The 19,091-nt window shown below is 41.5% G+C and overlaps 1 protein-coding gene across 6 annotated transcripts in view; it reads right to left on the bottom strand.

The window, feature by feature from the left end:
- ZNF462 (zinc finger protein 462) overlaps window positions 1–19,091 on the bottom strand; it is a 95,275-nt gene that overhangs the window by 55,425 nt on the left and 20,759 nt on the right. The gene's annotated exons all lie outside the window — the stretch shown is intronic.

The raw sequence follows: 19,091 nt of genomic DNA, 5'->3' as shown, positions 1-19,091 counted from the left end.
ACTGTGGCATAAATCTCAACTTTTGCTTACTATATTAAGAGGCATTGATTCAGATTCACATTAAGTGCTATCTAGGTAGCTCACAAGTTTCTAACTCAACACTACAGTCAACTTTCTGACAAGCCACTATTGATTCAATGGACTTTGTCCTCTTGGCTTTTCCATTACACAGGATAGGACTTGTTCAGAAGTTGGTCTTATTCATTATATTTGTGTAATGAACAATGACTTTGTTCAGAAATTTACAATCAGAAGACAGTGGCTTCTGCCTTTAGGAGACCTACTCCAACCTTCCTGGAAGTTGCCAAGTCTTGCCTGTTTCACTACCATAGATCAAAAGCCTTCACAGAAAGAAACCTGCCTTTCTTCTCAACATCCCATCAGTCCTGACATTCATGGAAAACCTAGGCATAACTGCAAGATGAGATTCAGTTACATGAACCCAAAGTGGAATGCTTTGCTCTGCCCTACTTCCACCAATCTTTGTAAGGGCATCTCCATTCTTTGTTAAAATGCTTACAGTTTAATTTTAGTCTATTCTGGGGACATGACCTTTGTGCATTAGTAGTCTGGGGGATGGAGAGGGCTGGAGGAAGAGAGGGACAGCAACTGGGAACAGGAATACTGCAGAAGTACAATGGAAAGAGGATTCACAAAGGCTTGAAGACATTGTGACTTCCTTGATTTATCCAAAAGCCCTTGAAGTACAAAGCAACACAAGATACAGTAACATGAAGTATGGTGGTTCAGCTTGTGACCAATTAATGCCGCAACAGAGAGCTGTATGTTTCTGCACCACCAGGAAGGAGGAGACACAAAGCACAAGTAAGACAAAAGCCTTAGACCTTCCTACCCTGTGCATAAGAGCAACCTTCTGATGTTAATACAGGAATTAGTTCTTTAAGCTTCCATGTGCTGCACTGGGAAAGGATGATAAATTGGGTGTTCCAGAGGTCCAAGACACAAAGGCACTGAAAATTCTATGTGTTTATTGTATGTGGAGTAAGCTACTTCCACACTGAGGAGAAAGCTCCAAAACATTAGGGCATAGAAAGAAGAAAGTGTACTGCATCAGGATTTTATATGAAAGAATGCTGCTTCTGATAGCCTGCTAAAATAAACCTCTAGCAAGTCAAATTCTGGACAGTCTGAGCACGGAGGCTCTCAACATATTTACCTACACTACTCTGCAGGCTGCATTGTGTCCTTTCTCTCCCCCTACTCCCTCCCACCACCAATAGAGAAAATGAACGCTGCACCAGCTTCTTTTCAGCTAACAAAGTTACAATAATCGAAGATCCTCAAGCTTTTATGTGCAAGCACCAGACCAAATTGTGTGGAAGAGGTTGCTATCTGCTCTGGATCAAATTACAGCAGTGAGTGAAGCCCCACCCCACGTCTCCTTTAGCACAGTCCATTAGACCTGAAAACAAATTTTTCCATGGAGCAGACGACTCCTGCATTTAGAGCACTTCACAGAAAAGCAGATCATCCAGTTTTCACTACCCATCCCCCAAGCTTAGTCCTTTCATCTCAGCCAAACAAGCCACAGCTCTGCTGAATGTGTTTATCACACTTTCAAGAGATATGAGCCCCTGCGTCACTGAAGCTTTAAGACTCACTAAGCTGCCCTAGTCCTCTGAGCTTTGGGAGCAGCCATTTTAGCTCAGACAACTCCTGCACTCAGAGGCTCTGAGCTTCTCGCCTGTGCACAACATGGCCTCACTTATCTCAGCTTCATCTCAAGCACACCAGGCTTTTTCTTTTTTTTCCCATTTTTTTCCTCCTTCTCCTCGGGTGACGCTTGAAAAATCAGCATCCCCAGAACATTTCTCCCCTTCTCCTGCATGACCTGCCCCCCAAGTCATGTCGCTGCTGTCCCCCTGCACTGCCCAAACAGCACCTTCCCTCCCTGAGCAGATCGCCCCCAAGCATCTCCTAAGGTTGGTTCCCCTGTCCCATGCATGACAAATCTGACGGCTTGTTCCAGAAACGGAGCATTACAGCATCAAGACACTGGCCCAAGCTGTCCTACAGGCAGGGGCAACAAGTCAGCTGAGCCTCCCAGGAGCAGGGCCGGGGGGGCGGGGGGGGGTGGGGGGGGCGGGCAGGCGGGGCCCTCCAGCCTCCCCTGTCCCTGGGGAGCCCTCCTGCTTGGCGCAGAAGACACACAACCCCACTCCCCTGCCAGATTCCAAAGTCTAATGACCTTTGTTAATCACCAGCCAGCCTGTCTGCATCAGCAAACCCTGCCAGCAGACACACCCTTCACACAAAGGCTGTAGCTATGCCTTTTAAGAGAGGTTCTCTGAAAGCTCCATTGTGTAGAACAGAGGAAAAACAACACACACACACACACACACACAAATCTCGCTCTTCCCCCCTCACGCCCCTTCTCCCTCACGCCCCCTTCTCCCCCACCCCCTCGGAAAACTTCAGACCCTTTAGAAACACCACCACAAAACGCTTTAAGCTCTCTTTTGGAAACTTCAGACCATCTCACAAAATAGAAAACCAGAAGGGAGAGCAACCCTGAGGTTCTGAAAAAAGGTAAACCTGGCAGCCTCAAGAGGTAAAACCCACCACCATCTCCAGCAGTCACACTGATGCTTGGAGAAGGTATCCTCAAGGATGCTGGTTGCTGTCTAGAGGCTCTTAAACCAACAGTACCTTTCTGCTAGAAATCAGAAGGAAGAGTTGGAGAGATCATTAACAGCCACTGATTACAAAAACGGATGGAAGCTTTCTAATGGGTTCCAGCTTGAACCTGAGCAGGGTCTGTATCACAAAGGCAGCACAAAGTCAGAGATGAGGTTTATGTTATTGGAGCTGTGAGGAACAAGCATCAGGTACTGCCGAATGGACTTCAATTTGATGTTTTCACCATGCATCACACTGAAAGCAGGATGGAGCATTTTGTAAAGAATTCTACTCTACCATTTCCACATTTTTCTTTAAAATTCAGGCATTGCACAAAGATGAAGAAAACCACAAACTGCTAGTTTGAGCTCATATATTAAAAAAAAAAAAAAACCGCTGAAATACTATGTGTGTCTTCATTTTTGACTGCATGGGATATGGAACTGAGACCCACCTACCCACCAGCAAAGAGCATTTTCAAGTTGCGTATGTTAATACACTGGTAAGACACACACCCCATGTGTGTGGTACAAAGCAAGATTTGCACATTTCCATCACGACCAGCTAAGGCAACACATTCCATAATCCTTTAAACTTTCAAACGCCACAATAAGAAAATTTAGAGGGGAATGCAGGTGGAGTGAGAGAGGAGTTACCAAATCCACTACCTTGAAAACTGAACATGAAGTCTGGGGGAAAAAAAACCAAAACAACCAAACACAACCACCATGAAATGAATCCATAAATGCCACAAGCCCTTAAACATGTTCACAACCAACCTCTTGAGACCACATTGCCCACAGATAATGTGACTTCTGAAATGCCCTTAGTACTGCGATGCTAACCTCACCAAACAGATTTTTAAAATGCCATTGTCTGACTAATTTGCATTTACAACCTCTTCTTAAAATATATGGTTTTAATGCTTAATATGGGGAAGAGGTATTCTCATTTTCCTTATGAGGGGAAAGCTTCCAAAACATTGGGCAAGAGATTCTCAAAGCCACAGTTTTAAAGACCAAAGGTGAATTCTCAAATTGTCTTCAGCATCCTTCTCTATAGTCAGAAATGTGTGAGAACATCAGAGACACAGTTGTATTAGATTTCTAGGTTTTTAAAAATCGAAAACAAAAGATAATTGTGCTTGTTGAACAACAGTCATTAACAGAATTTGGCAGCAGCCAAAGTAGTACAAATCATTATGTTTAAGTTTGGTTTTAAAGCTTCAAAATACAAAATTAATTGTGAAGCCCAAGGCACTGACCTCAAAATTGAGCTTCTGTGGTTTGACTACCCATCCGTTATATTTTGAGATGGAGTCAGCAGAGCTTCTAGAAGTTAAGAATACGCACATGCACAACCACAACTGAAAAGGTCAGTCAGACCACACACTGTGTGAACTTTCAGCTCTGTATTAGTAACTTTGCATGTAAAACAAAGAAATCTCCAGTTCTCCAAGCCTTCCTCCAGTCAGATGATCAGAGGCATCTTCGTCCCTACCTCATACACGCAGGTTGCGCACAGAGATTTCATTTTACTCTGTGCCAAGGTGGAGCTGAAAGAAATTTCTTCACTGAAAGGGTTATCAAGCAGTGGAATAGACTGCCCAGGGAAGTGGTTGAGTCATCATCCCTGGAGGTATTTAAAAGATGTATTTAAAAGATGTAGAGTTGAACTTGATGATCTTACAGGTCTTTTCCAACCTAAACGATCCTATGATTCTGTTACGTTACATACCCCACCACGTTGGCAGAAACACTGCCAAACCCCTTTCATCTGCACAGTCCCCCTGGATATGCCGTGTGTGTCTCAGCCCTCAGGGCACACACAAGGCTGAGCTCTTCCTGAACAGCCCTCCTGGGGCTCCCCCACAGCCCAGGACACCATTTCACCCCCTGGACCCATCAGCAATGCCACAGCAGGGCTAGTCTCCAGCTCCCCACAGCCCAGCCCTGGGCCCACAGCTGAGCGAGGCTCACCTGCAGGCCCACAGCTGGCCGGGTCCCAGCGAGGTTCCCAATGGCGGGGCTGCGGCTGCCCCGGGCCTGTCCTGCTCCTGGCTGAGGCGGTGGGACAGGCCCTGGCTGCCAGGCCCTCACCTCCCTCCCTCACCACCTCCTGTGTGGTGTGCTGGGTCAAAGAAGATCATCACGAACAAAATGTCTTAGTAGAGACCTGGTACCACGCGCTGGAGCTGCTTTTTTCCTTCAAAACACACAGGAAGCTTCAGTGTTGGCCTGATCTCCCCACCACCTTTTTCTTGCTGTTGATCAACCTACCAGAAATAAATTACCAAACACTACAGCAATGCGACTCACAGGCAACTAATTACAGACATGACAAGTTCTCAAAATTCCCATGAGTAACACCACAGGCATTTTTCCCTGCCAGAGCAGCCTGGGTTTTACAAGGCACCACTGCCTACACCTGTGGTCCTGCAGACCTTCCAGCCATGCCACCTGGGCTCCTGGACAGGTTCAGCTCATGTACGATGGAGCTGCTGCTCTAATGTCCTTGGGTTTGGGGCTGGTTTACCCTTTTTTTTTTTTAAACACTTTCTATAATGTAAGAGCACAACAGGGAAAACGAGGACTAAAAAGTAAAATCATAGCAATGCAAAAATTTACAAATCTGAAAAAGTAGAAACCTGAAGCCTATTCTAACTGGAAGAAGCCAGCCTCATCATTCATTTATGAAAAAAGCCCATAATTAATGAGGAAGAATAAATTCAACTCTCGACTACAGTCACGCAAACCTACTGAACTCAGGGTGTCTTTCTCAATGACCAAATTCCAGTAAAGCTTCTGGGATTCTTGGTCCTCTGACAGTTGTCTTTGGAGTTACTTTACAAGATGGTATCTAAATAAACTAAATTGAAATACCATTTCTTTTTTCACTTTATTTTTTAATTGGATAGAACTGGATTTTGATAGAACTCCATGGACTGGATTGCAACTCTCCACTCCAATATAATTACTTTGTTGTTTGTATTTTCCTGTAAAGAACATGGTAAAATTTTATTACCAGTTATACCTTTTATTATCAAGATCTACCTACTGATGTCTGCTTTTGGGCCATTTCTTACATTTTGAAACTCAAAAGTTATAGCCATGAGAGAAATATGTTAGCTGATACATGTGATCTTGTCACCTGTTTCTTCCAGTAAATATTTCTGTTTACCTATCTGCAAATACGTATTACAATATAAGATATTTTCAGGAAAGATCTTCTATTAGAGATGCATTACAACTCAACAGTAAAAACAACGATCTAAATTAAACAGAGACAGACTCATTTTTTTCCTAAAATGTATTTATCCATCCACCTGGAAGACTGCTGGAACCTGAAGTGGGCTCCAGGTAAGATTGCACAAAAGGAGGTCTTCCTACTACACATTCTTCCTACATTATATTCCAGACTGTTCAGAAATCTCCCAGTCACAGAAAACAGGACGACCAACTTTGTTGATCCCTATACAGTCACTATTTACTTATGTTCCTGAATACATGCATTCATTTAACATACCTGATACCATACTATGGATCACTGTAAAGCTACCTCATAGCTTGCAAAATCTCCTACACTTTAAAGGAAATATAAACCACATTTTTCGTAAAGCTTGTGGAAGAGAGGCTACATAGTGCTAGAAGCTGCCAGAAGCATAGATAGGGTTTTCAGTTCAAGAAGAGAACAAGGATTCACAGAACCTCTGGTTATTTTTCTTTTGGGGAACTTAATACATAAACACATAAATGACCTGAAACAGGTCCAAATGATGGATACATTGCTATCAGCTCAACCAGTTCTCCAATACTATGTCTTTTCAAAAAATGAAAGGGAAAAAAAGACCCAACAACAAAAAACCACACCCCAAAAAAACCCCAAAACAGAAAAACGTAATGCTCAGCTACTGAACATTAATGCATATTAGCCATCTCACTGTAAGATCCTAGCAAAATAAAGTCACACCATGGATTTTACGAAGAGGTACGAAAGAAAGGAGAATCAGAGAATCACAGATAGGAGCACACTGTCAGCTTCTGCAAGGTATCTTGAGGAAAAGACTGCAGTCCCCAGCCTCAAGCAGACAAAGCAAACTGATAGTTATCTCAGTGTGGAAAGCACAAACTTCCCTAGCAAGGAAGACCAAAGTCCAAGATGGAATACTTGATCCATGTGTTACTGTTGTGGTTTTGGCCAAATTGGCCAATGGGCAGCAACAGATGCTCTCCCCCTACCTCTCGTACATGGAGAGGAGGAGGAGAGATAAAGAGATTTACGAGTTTCGAAGAAACTAAACTACTTTAATGAAATATTAATAATAAAATAAAAAGGAACGTAATGAAATAGATACAGTATATACAAAACTGTATTAAGCTCACAGGATGACGTCATCGGCAGGCACTGGGGAAGTCCCAGGCTGCACTCAGTGACAGGTGGGAACTGGATTCTACAGCTGGAGTCAGGAACGCACGGATCGGGATCAAAGGCAGATGAACAGACAGGGTCCTCCTTGGATGTCAGCCATTGAAGGAAAAGCTGACCCTTTGATCCCTCAGCTTTTATACTGAGCATGCGGCAGATGGGATGGAATACCCCTGTTGGTCAATTCTGGGTGACTTGTCCTGTCCGCTCCTCCCTGCAGGTGGGACCCCTCTACACTTTTCCATTTCCAACCCTCCAACAGGGCAAATAATAAAATGAGCTGTCCTTGCTTGTTATAGCAATAAGTATAAGCAAGAGCCTCTCTGCGTACTGTTCCTTGGCACAAACTGTAAGCATTCGTCTTATCACTCTGAGAAGGAACCATTTTCGACACAACATGCTGTTAATTTCAGAGAGCTAGAAGAGGCCTAGATAAAAAGTAAAATTACTGAATAGAAAGTTGGTTCTGTTTTACCTCAAACCAGGACAGTTACTTGCAAGGAAATCAAATCAACAAAAGCAATTCAGATACAAGTAACCCAGCTACAAAGAACTTCAGGCTGAGGCTTTACTGATGCAAGCTACCTAAATGCTGACCACTCCTTTCCTATTTGTCACAAATAATGTCTCTTCTTTCTCTGGGCTCCTGGAGTGTACATATATATATCTTCTTTTTAAAAAAATATATGAAGAGGCCATCTAAATGCCTGAAGTATACTTTCAAACTTCAAACTTTTAAAATAAAAGTAGATTGAAAATAAAATGCCACAACTAAATTAAAAGACAAATTGAGAGTCATACGAAGTATGATTCTGACTTTTTTTGTCTTCCCTTCCTGAAGGTTAGCTGTGAGGCATTGCACAGTACAGAACATGGGCAACCGAGTCTTTGAATGAAAAACTCTGCCTATGAGAAGGCCCTCAAATATTAAATGCTTTTGCTCCAAGCAAGACTAGGATGGGGTTTTCTGATCTTCTGAATTACTTTCATGGCATGTTATGAATCCCTACAGAAACCAAAAAGACTAAATACAAGGGAGAATCTGAACAACTAAATAGTCAGAGTAGGACTTTTTTCCGTATTAAGTATGGCAGGTACTTTATTTACTGCACAGAAGTAGTTGTGGAGGTGCAAATACAGACACACAGACAGTTCTGTCAAGTTTTCCTGTGGTTCACCATAGTCAATAAACAGAATACTGCGTTGGTCATGTGTTACAAGAAGATGCAACAACAATTTTACTAGGAAGTGGGGAATTTTGATTGGACCGGCTCCTTTTTTTTTACAGAATAAACTTTTTCCTTTCCTATCAGAAGGCGAAAAAGAGGCAGAAAATGAAAAAACACCAAAACCCACATATTTTCCCAGTCAAAACCTGTAGAGAAAGTATCTGTTTAAATCCTTGCAGGGTTTAAGAGGAAGATGGAACATCACAGGGCAAAACTGTAGAGTAGAAATGTCGTCTGCCCCTTGGTTCCCATACTAAATGCTCACAGGAAACGAGCCAAGTCATCCACCTCACTTACACAACCCAACCTTTCAACGCCCTTCTCCATAGACACAGGTGTTCAAGAAGCAAGTGGGCTGGCCAAACCTAGGAAAACAGATGCCAGGATCAAGCAACTTGGCTTTTCTATCCTGCAATTTAGTGCTCCCCATATGGCCTAATGCAACTGAAAGCAATGGGTATGGGGTTTCTAATTTCCAGCCAAAAATGTATTGTTATTTACCTCAAGAAAACCAGTTCCTGTGAGTTAAGAGAAGTGCACTCCCCCGTGTACATGGACTTGGGAGAGGAAGATGTCAGTAGGTGGTGCTGAAGAACACGGCAGCGCTCTGCCTGAGCACTCCAGAAACAACCTAATTCCTTCTCATGCATTGCAAATAACATCTTCTAGGAGCTCTTTACACAAAGGATGCATTACCAGCCTCACCCTGGAAGGAGAAGGGGGAGGAGCAGGCTCCTCAGCCTGGCATAACCCCAGCAAAGATCTCTTTCTTGCCAAGAAAAGTCAGAACTGTTATCAAGGGGGTCCTGCCAGTAGCAAATCAGATATGACAAACTCAACCACATACCCTGCTATACCATGAACTGAAGTGGGAAAGAGCAAAGCTCTGACTGCAGACAGAAGAGATTATCTCCTGATGGCCATCTGCCCTTAAATGAACCCTAAAACAGACTGGCGCAGCCTGTAGTGCCTTTAAAAATAATCTTGCCATTCACCTCAAACTACATGCTCCACTCTATGGTCACTTAACCGGTGAGTTGCGAGCATGATTTAGAGAGGACCAATATTAGTTTGCAAGGAGAACAGTGCTTTTACAGAGGCTAAATACAGCTCATCAACTGGTGACAGAGCTAAACCACGGGAACGCATGAACTACTGGATTATTTTAGGGGCTACAGAATTTTAATCTTAAGAGATTTGAGATTAGACCAGCCAACACAGCTGGTTCAAAATGCAAGCAGGCACTCTTAGTGTAGTCAGAGGTGGAAATCAAGTCACTAGCACTCAGAAACCACAAATGCCAAGGGCAAAGCTCTGCTTTGGGCTTACTACTGAAAAATGTCTTCAAAAATGCAAAATAAAGAGACATTATCCCCATCTTGAAAGATGGATGTGAAAAGATGCTTTTTCCTCCTTTAAGTGCAGAGACTGGACCTATGTCACAGAAATGGCAACAGAGACTGAACTTGGCTGGTAAGAGGAGTAATCTTTCAGCTAGAGATCATTTCCATAATACAGTGCTCAGTCTGGTAGACATTCAAGACTATCTAAAAGAAATTCACAGGGCAGTCAGGAACCACAAACATTGCGTGGATCAGATCCAAGCGAGACAAAACCCACTGCCTGCCTTTTGTCACCAATATGAGCTCAGCTTAATAGACCCTGGGGATGATGCAGCCCTCTCCTGCAGTCCGTCCTGAGATCTTACATGCTCCAGAGGTATTCCTTTAAAGGGTTAACCCCATGCAGAGAGCATGTGGAGAGGATGAAAAAGGGCATTCAAAGGAATGGGTTTAACCCTATAAAACCAAAGCACCAGAAGTCACGTTCTGTGCCAGCAAACAAAGCTGAACAGAACAGCACATCACCTCATGCAGACCCAAAACCACTTCACGCACGACTCTAATTATAAAGCAGGATCCATGGCTGAAACCCTACTGGAGAACAAGAAAACATGGATTAACAAAGTCTAAAAATTGTTCTGTTTTCCCAGTCTCCTCCTCAGAAACACTCGTTTGAGGAGCTCCAGTAACATCCTAGCTATTTTAACACCACCTTTGTCTCCAGCTATCCCTCCCCTTCCCCCAAGCTTCCTGCTACATTCGACATTTGCTGGGCAGCAAGCAGAAGCCTCTCTGTCAGCCAGTTAATTTCCTCAGGTAATACAAATCCATCACTGACCCATTTATAATGCCAGACAGAATACACAGTTTTATTTGCCCACTGACTCACTCACAGTATGGCAGCCAGCATCTCTGTCCCAGGTAGAAGAATATATACTTTTCCACTATTTGACAGATCCCAGACTAGTGATTACTACGCTGCCACCCTTGTCCCCACCACCCCTCCCAAAAGATTTTTTCCAGCTGTGCAAGTGAAGATCCTCTGTCTGTTTGGGATAGTGGCAGCAAGATGCTGGGTCCAGTCTCTGATGGCTGGGAAGTGATACTGCTGAAAAGGAGGAACAAGTTGCAGCTAATATTTATGTTCTCCAAAAATACGTCTCTTTGTCCCAAATAACTTTTTATATCTATATATACACATAGTCCATTGGATTACATGTTGGGATGGAATATATACACACTGGAATGCAATATCCTGGGTCCAAATGAGAACTTTGCTTCTTTTACTCTCCCTTCTACCTCGCATCTCCACCACCTGGTCCTTCCAGGAAACAAGTTTTTGCAGTTGGTGTCATATATAAAGCCCAAGTACAAAATACTAAAATAGCATACTGGCTCAATCATCATATTTGTGTGATGCAAAGATAGCAGACAGTCCCTAGAAGAAACTAAGTGGAACATCTACAATGCATTTCAGGGTTGGGGTGGGGAATTCAGAATGATCCTAGGATTATGGGTCACAGTATCTATGAATTGATTAAGGTTAATGGAAGTTCTCCGGCCAGAAAGTGTTTGGATCAAAGAGGCATTAGAAACTATTACATTAATAACAGGAAAAAGCTGCTATTGTCTGTCTATAAAAGAAGCATACTTTGTTATGCAGGTAATAATGAAGAACAATCTCCCTCACAAAAAGAAAAAAACCGTAATCTGTTGTTAACCTTATGTCCCATGTCTCCAATGATAAACTCCTCTGACTACTCTGGACATATTCAAATTAAGGAGAAAACTATTATTAAGGCTGAGTTGTATCAAAAGTGGTAAAATGCTGAAGTTCCTAATGGAGTTCTTCTGTTCTAGTTTAATCGTTTTTGCTTTAAGTAAGCTGTCTGAGGGTCAACCACTAAGATCCAATTTCTTTTTCTTTCTTCTAAGAAATACCCAAACCGGAAATGGACCATAAAGAACAAAAAATAACTAAGATTTTCTTTGTAATAAGGTCCATGGCTAAGCGGGCCTGAGATTATAACCAACTGCATCCTTCAAAAGCTACAATCCTTGCAAGTATGTAGACATTACAGAACTATTGCGGCTTTTTTCTGTTCTGCAAGTCCTTTACACAACACCTTGGATTTTTCTGCTTTACGTTTAACCATTTAAAATGGAAAAATTTTCAAGGATTCTAAATAACTAGGAAGGTAAGAAAATCCAATTTAAGAACAAAATAATCAGTTCCCATTGTCATAAATTACTCTAATTTTGAAGAAAGTGGAACCATTCTCGCTTTAACCTAAAGATACAGGGTGAAAGTTGATAAAAGAGAAACTAGTTGCCAAAACTTTATCCCAGAATATGTAAACAATTGCCAAACCACATATAAAGAAAACTGTCTCCTGTCATTAAGGAAAGTTCAGTTCAAGACTAGTTCATCAACATAGAAAGTATCTCTTTGAAAAAAAAAAATTAAAGGGAGCCCATGAATATGATGTTCTTCTATTTTCCAGCCACCCACTCCTTCTATTTAACCCAGTGAATTAAACTAACAACTTCTCATAATTTACAAATAGTTCATTAAAGATTTTAGCTACCTCTGGTCATCACCAATTTGAAACCTGGCCATCATTTTTTTATTCAAACACTCTGGAAGAAGATGGAAAAAGAAAAGCATAGGACAGTTCACTTCAGAGAAAGTCTCCAGATAAATTAGTTTCCCTAACCTTTGGAAATCTGTGTAATCTGGAAACTGAACCCAAATGCTTGATTTTTGTAAGAGGCAGGATGTAGAAAACTCAACACAGGTCCCCGGAGAGCGCTCTGTCTAAAGAAGGGTAAAGACTGGAAGAGATTTTCAGTTTTCCTAGCCTAAGAGCAGAAACTTCTTGGGCAAATTCAAGGTTGACGGACTTTTTAGAAAGTGCGCATGTATGTGCCTGGTCAAAATGGACCTTCTCCAAATAGGAAAAAAAATGCCCTGAAAAAAACACCAAGATAGTTAGACAAATTCAAGAAAAGACAGCCCGATGACACCTTAGAGTTCACCAGAATTTTGGTTTTGCATGTAAATACTAAGAAGCAACAAAGAGAAGCCTGAAGAGAAACATTAGATGAATGGCTAAGAAATGGCCTTCTCATAAGCTTTTTCCTCAGAAGATCTCTTATTTCATTGTAAATGCAGGTATGTTATTGAAAATTAAGGCGACAGTGGCTCTTCAGGACAGTTATTCTGCTTTTGGCTACAACCAAAAGCCAATCCACGCTTGGCTCTAGGAAAGCAGTTTGGGCAGCAGTTGTCCTCTCTCCCCACTACCTGCTGCTTTTAGCTGCAGAGAGGGTAAGTACTCCACGGATATTCCCTTTCTGGAATAGAGGGGACAGAACATCTTGACTGGCAATAGCTCCACAACCAAAACACAGGATCCACTTAGTGTTATTGTCCTCCCTAGAAGCTCTATCCAACTGACCTCAGCATGTCTTCTAACAAACATTTTCATCACACCTCCAGGTCATCCTGCACATCATACCAAGCCAAGTGTGTTAGAAGAACCAGAAGTGAGGTTGTACCCACACTTGGACATGCTTTTGGACTTAAGGAAGGTTATTTGAAACTGCAGGAGCTCTGACTAGATAACTCCAAGGCTGGACAAACCTTGACATTTACTTTGCATGCAAAGTAGATGAAAGTAGGTAAGATACATTTTTAAAAAGATGGCAAAAACATTTTTTAAAATAGCCAAAAGAACCCAGAAGATTCAAGCCCTGTGGTGGTTTAAAACACACAACAGAACTTTGAACCCGATGAGATACAAACAAAATTATGCAATATAATGTGCCTTTTAATTAATCAGAAAACTTCAGAATTGATGTTCTGAAAGCAAAGGATGGGTAGTCTGACTCACAATGTTTTCAACAAAGAGAAAGAATATTCACCTATGGTAATGACAAAAACACACTGCAATGTTCTACAGTTCCAAAGCAAAGGGGTAAATAATTGAAGTAGGTTCTAGTGATGATTATAGAACCACTTAAAAAAAAAGGAACCAAAGTTTAACTTAAAGGGAAGAAATTTACAAGCTTCCCAACCTGCTACTTTTCCAAGAAGTACACATAAATACCGTAGGTAGATCAAGTGTCCTTGATTCCTCCAGCTCAAGAAGTTTTAAAACAGAGCGGGATTACTTAAAAGCAGAACCATATACAGAAATTACTTTTTCGTCTCACTAAAGGAACAAAGATGGCAATAAGCAAACAAGGCAAAAAAAAACCTAAACCACAAAGACCATAGAATCAACTGTTATAAAATTGCATGTCCTCAGATTTATGCAGGTTGAAAGGACAGGATGCATCTTTTCAGCTACACATGGAGAGGATACGTGGACAGTCACATAAATAAACAATACATGTCTCTCTTCAGTAAAAGTCCAGGTAAGTGAAGAGCCCTTGAGACATAGCATTCAGCAACACTTCTTGCCAGTCAGCTGAATCTCCTCCCTGTTTTTTCATCCCAAAAGAGGCATACATTAACCATATGACAACAAAATATGTACAAAGGATATTTTGAGGCACTTCCATTTATGTTAGCCAACATCCTTTAACACTACAGAAGAGAAAAAAGCAAGGATGTAATGTGTTCTGTAATCCATTCTAGACTTTCTTCCCCTTTAAAACTCATTTGAATAAAAGGCATTTGTACTTTTTTATTTGTTTCTTGCAACAAGCATTCATTGACGCGTGGGTTCTTGTTTGCAGGAATGTATGCAGAGTGAAAGTCTCACATTAATTTAGAACTTCATTGACAAAAGAGTCTATGCCAAAATTATACAATCAGTCCTGCAAAAATTTCATTTTTCCTTCTGCTTTTTATGGAACACCAAAGCAAGACAAAAGACCATATCATATGTTTCAGGTTTCTATTCATTTATCACAAACAAGTCATTTAAGTCAACAGAAGTGACTTGCTCTCAGAGAGAGAAAAGACTAAAGTATGCCCCTGTTTTTCAAACAGCTTCGAATTATTGAATAAAATCTGAAGACTCACAACCTGTAGGTAGCACATAAGGAACAAAAGGGCAGAATTAAATACATATATATGTCAAGTAGCAATTCTGACACTCTATTCCATGCCATTACTACCTATTTATTTGACTCATGCAGCTTCAGGCCACACTGTTACAGGCTCTCTGTGTGTGAAAAGCAAGATGAGTCTCCGCCACCGAGAACCTTATTCCTTTACCTGGTAACGGAGAAGCACAGGGAAGTGAAGTAGCCTGGCTCCAGGTCACACAGCCAGCAGCAGAAAGTGGGTTTCCAGACTCCATCCCTTCCCCGTTATGCCATGCTACCTTTCTGTGCTCCTGAGCCTGAAATCCCAGTGCTAACTTCCCACAACAGCTACAAATGAAAGGTTCACCAGCAAAGTGGAAGTTAAAATTTCAGGAGGAGGAGTAAATCATATACCACACACAAGGATATTAACTGATGCTCTTTATTTATCTTTGTATTTACTTCTTAACTGGAGTTTCCACTTCTTCCTGCACAGAATCCAGGCCTTTTGCTGTAGAATTTAGGTCAAGTTAGCAAAATGTCTGCAGAGCAGAAGAATACCAGGGGAGACAAAGTTTGGGGATGCTGAACATGGTCTAACCCTCATATTACTCGAGATCACAGTGGCAAGAGGGAGAAGGAAAAGAGGGTGGCCATCCAAAAATGGATCTTTGTATGAGGATATTCATTTTGAAGGATTGACAGCTAGAAAAACTGAAATTCTTATATGGTCTGAGAGGCTTTTCTCTTAATACAATTTTGCCCAAACTGCTGAATCCTTCTGAAGTCTTCCCAAACTCTTCTAAATAATGGGCAGCATATTAATAATTCTTCTGTTCTAGAAGATGTCTGGACAGAAAACCACCAAAACTCACTACAAGTCATCAAAGGGAATTTCCCTTCTAGCACCTTTATAAAAATATCTGTAAGAGGAACACTCTAGGTCTTCCTCAATATCTTCTGTAAGCAGGAGATACTCATGACCAAAGAAGAGGAAGTTTGATTTAATCAGACCTCTCTTTCACACATGCTAGCTGGAGCCACAAAACGTGTGCACACTTCCACTCCACCCTGGCTAATAAAATTTATGAGAACAAACCAAGCAATTACTTTTCACATACTGACAGCTGTACCTACCCTTCATTGTTAGGACATCACCACAAACAAGACCCAGATATTTTATGGATTTTTAAAAAAAAGTTCAGATTGTAAGAGAATCAAGTGCTACAAAACGTTTAGCATACAGCATTACCTTCAATGTATGTTCAACTAGTATGTTAAACTAGTATGTTTTGTCAGAAAAACTTGAATAAAATAAGTGTTCCAGTTTGAGATTCTGGATGTCTAAGAAAACAACTTTCCAAAATAGGTGATTAGCCTGTGCTGAGAGCCATACACAGGCTGCCAAGGACTCCTGATCCCATTTAATGTGAACCCAAAATCTGCAGAAGGAGCTCACAGACACAGAGCAATCTCTGTAGTAATCCAAGATACTGCTGGCATTCCTGTTGAAGGAAGCATACTGAGCATACTTCATCCTATGCCTGCAGAGCACAACCAGCCTGAGCTCTGCCAAGAGCCAAGTGTGTCATGGGCAGCTGTGACTGTTGCTTTGCCTGGGCAGAGATAAAAAGTGGTAACACCTCTCCTTTGGTTTATTTATTTTTTTTTTCCTTCCCCCTAACTGTCAACTGAGATACACAAACACGCTTGCTGCAGCTGGAAGAAGCTTAGCTAAAAATCCAGTTTGCATTTACTGTGAGGTGCATCTGGGGATCAGGTTTTTTTCTGGAAACTGCATCTGCCCGCTCCGTGCAGTCAAAAACGTGGGCTCCAATCCTTCAGCACACTAGCTTGAGGCGGCATACAGGCAGATAAAACTGTGCAGCTGCCACCTGCACACAGTTTATGTCATGTCACCTGAGAGAAGCACACTCCCTGCTGCTTCACACCGAGCCACTGGAAGAACCCTGAGTTCCCACCCTTGTCAGCCCAGCTCACAATTATCGAAGTCTGGAAGTTGATATGACATCAGCATTTTGGGGAAGCAGGCAAAAAAGGGTTAAATCTTTCACCTTCTTCATCCCTGTCTTCCTTCACAAGTGATCAAGAATTGTATCTTCCAATTTTCTTAAACTGTTTATCATCTGAGTAGTGTTGCCTTTTCTTTCAGAAGATTGTTCTTTTCTAACATAACATCTAACCTTCCAAGCTGTATTCCTGGCATTAAACCTTAAATTTCTACTTTTCTGCCATAAATAATTCTTCCTGGTCTATCTACTACCTCCTTTGTAGACCTCCTCCTTCTCCAGGTTTTCTGGAAAGACACGAGCTGACCAGGTCTGCTATTTCCACAGCCTTGCAGAGAACAATGCTGGTGATCTATATCTTTAAAGTAGCTCTGAAGTCAAAGGAGTTGGTCTTTCATTTCTTCTGAAGATGTTTGGAATGCTAGTCCCTCAGCACTCAGTATGAAATAAAAGCCATTGCTTTTATCTCTTAAGAGAGGAGCACATTTTAAAAAAAGACTGCTCTGCCCAGAACCATTACTCAGAAGGGCAGAGAAAATGAAGACCAGAAAAGAAAGGGGTGGGAAGGGGCTACAGCAGACACCAGCAGGAGTGATTGACAGTCATCTGGTCTTAGTGTCTCTCAACCCTGATGGTGACAAGAGGCCTCCCATGCACTCCAGAAACTGGTATCTGAGGCTGCAGAAGTCTTACATTTCTTTTTCTTTTTGAGGAACAAGACTCCCTTTTTGGTACTCATTGTCCGTTACTCTGAACTCAGTAGCTGATATAACTGTGGTCAGTCAAGATATTGCGTGTGTGTGTCTCTGTGTGTGTGTGTGTGTGTTTGTATGCTATGTCTGGATCCTCAGGAAGGCAGCCTGGTATTTTATTTTTAAACTTTGGCTCCTGTTGCACAGCCCCACATATAATGGCTCCACTCCTGAAGGTTGGATAGTCTTCTGCTATCAGTTTTCAAAGAAAAACAAAGCCATGCAAGGCAATACCACCAATAGAACAGGAGCAAAGTTCTCTCCTACAGATTTTCTTTGCCTCATAAAAAAACAAGAGATCACAGAAAGATTAAGCCATCAGTGTCATTCCAACTTCCTGCTCCTGTATTCTTACAAGCTACAGAATATTGTGCAAGTCCTGGTAACTGCTATGCTTCCAGAGATTTCTCCAGTTTTTTATTTCTAGAAATTTGCTGGAGTTCTGCCAGTTTTCCCCAGCTGAGGACCAAACCTTTATGTGGATCAGTACTTACTAAAGCCTTTTATTATGGAGGGTCAAAATAGGAAGAAGTTTCTTCTTACCTGAAAGCAGAACCTGTAATGGATCTTCAAGGTCTCAGAAGCTGAAGGAGGCAGAACCAGACTTGCTAATCATAGGACTAGTGCTACAGTTCACCCTTCCTGAAGAGCCCGCCCTTCAGATGTGTTCCAAAGATGACAAACTAACTTGTATCATATACCTCTAGCCACCTGCAGTACAAGATCATTTTGGCAGTGAAGATGCACTGTCAAAAAAAAGTGATTTCCTTTTCAGCTGAGCACACAGGGGCTGTATCTGTAGACTTGATTACTAGAAGAAAGGAAACGTTCAAGTTAAAGACAAGAAGTCTCCTTTGCACCCATGCTTGGGAGAAAAGACTTTACACAAAATATGTGAGAGAAATGGAGAGGGGAAAGTTTGCCAAGAGGAAGTTACCTTCTTATCTTAACTTTACTTGCATTTCATGATGGAAGACAGTCACTAATCTAAGTGTTACTTACAGGTTAAAATAATCACTCATTCCAAAACCAAGAAACAGGGGAAACAGCTCAGACCTCTTTCTCCTTCTTCATTCCTGAACTCCTTTGTTCTCCCATTGTCTTCTAATTCCCCCACCTAGACTACTGCAATACAGAGTTCTGAATCTTGAAAGCAGTCTTCCAAAACTGAAACTACAAATTAAGCACTGAAAACAGTTGTCAATTAGGGGATCAAAACTCTCCTTCATCCTGCTGTAGTAACTGTTTTATAAAGTTAAAAGCATTTACAGTGAGGCCTCTACTGCAGCATGACCTTCAAAACCAAGCTAATGTACCATTCTTCCCAGAAACTGACTTGTTTGTGCATCAGTTATCAAATAAAGAGGATCTAATGATAGTGCTTATTGTTAAAGTCTTTGGTTAGCACAGAAGACAAAAAGAGCTAATCTCTACGTTTCCTATACGTATTATCCTTAACAGAACAAAGTCTAAGGTTTTGAGAGGTGTCTTAACAAAAAACTGAAACATATTTCTACTGAAAGGGTCGAGACCTTTGAATCTACTGAAATGCCTTCAAAATATAATTGGTGAGATATCTGTAATAGATTAGTCTAGGAAATTGACACATTGACAAATTCTGATTGGGTTTTT

The sequence above is a fragment of the Larus michahellis genome, chromosome Z, assembly GCF_964199755.1.
Source record: "Larus michahellis chromosome Z, bLarMic1.1, whole genome shotgun sequence".
NCBI lineage: Eukaryota > Metazoa > Chordata > Aves > Charadriiformes > Laridae > Larus > Larus michahellis.
The sequence above is the reverse complement of the archived record's forward strand: the minus strand, read 5'-3'. Positions and strand labels throughout refer to the sequence as shown.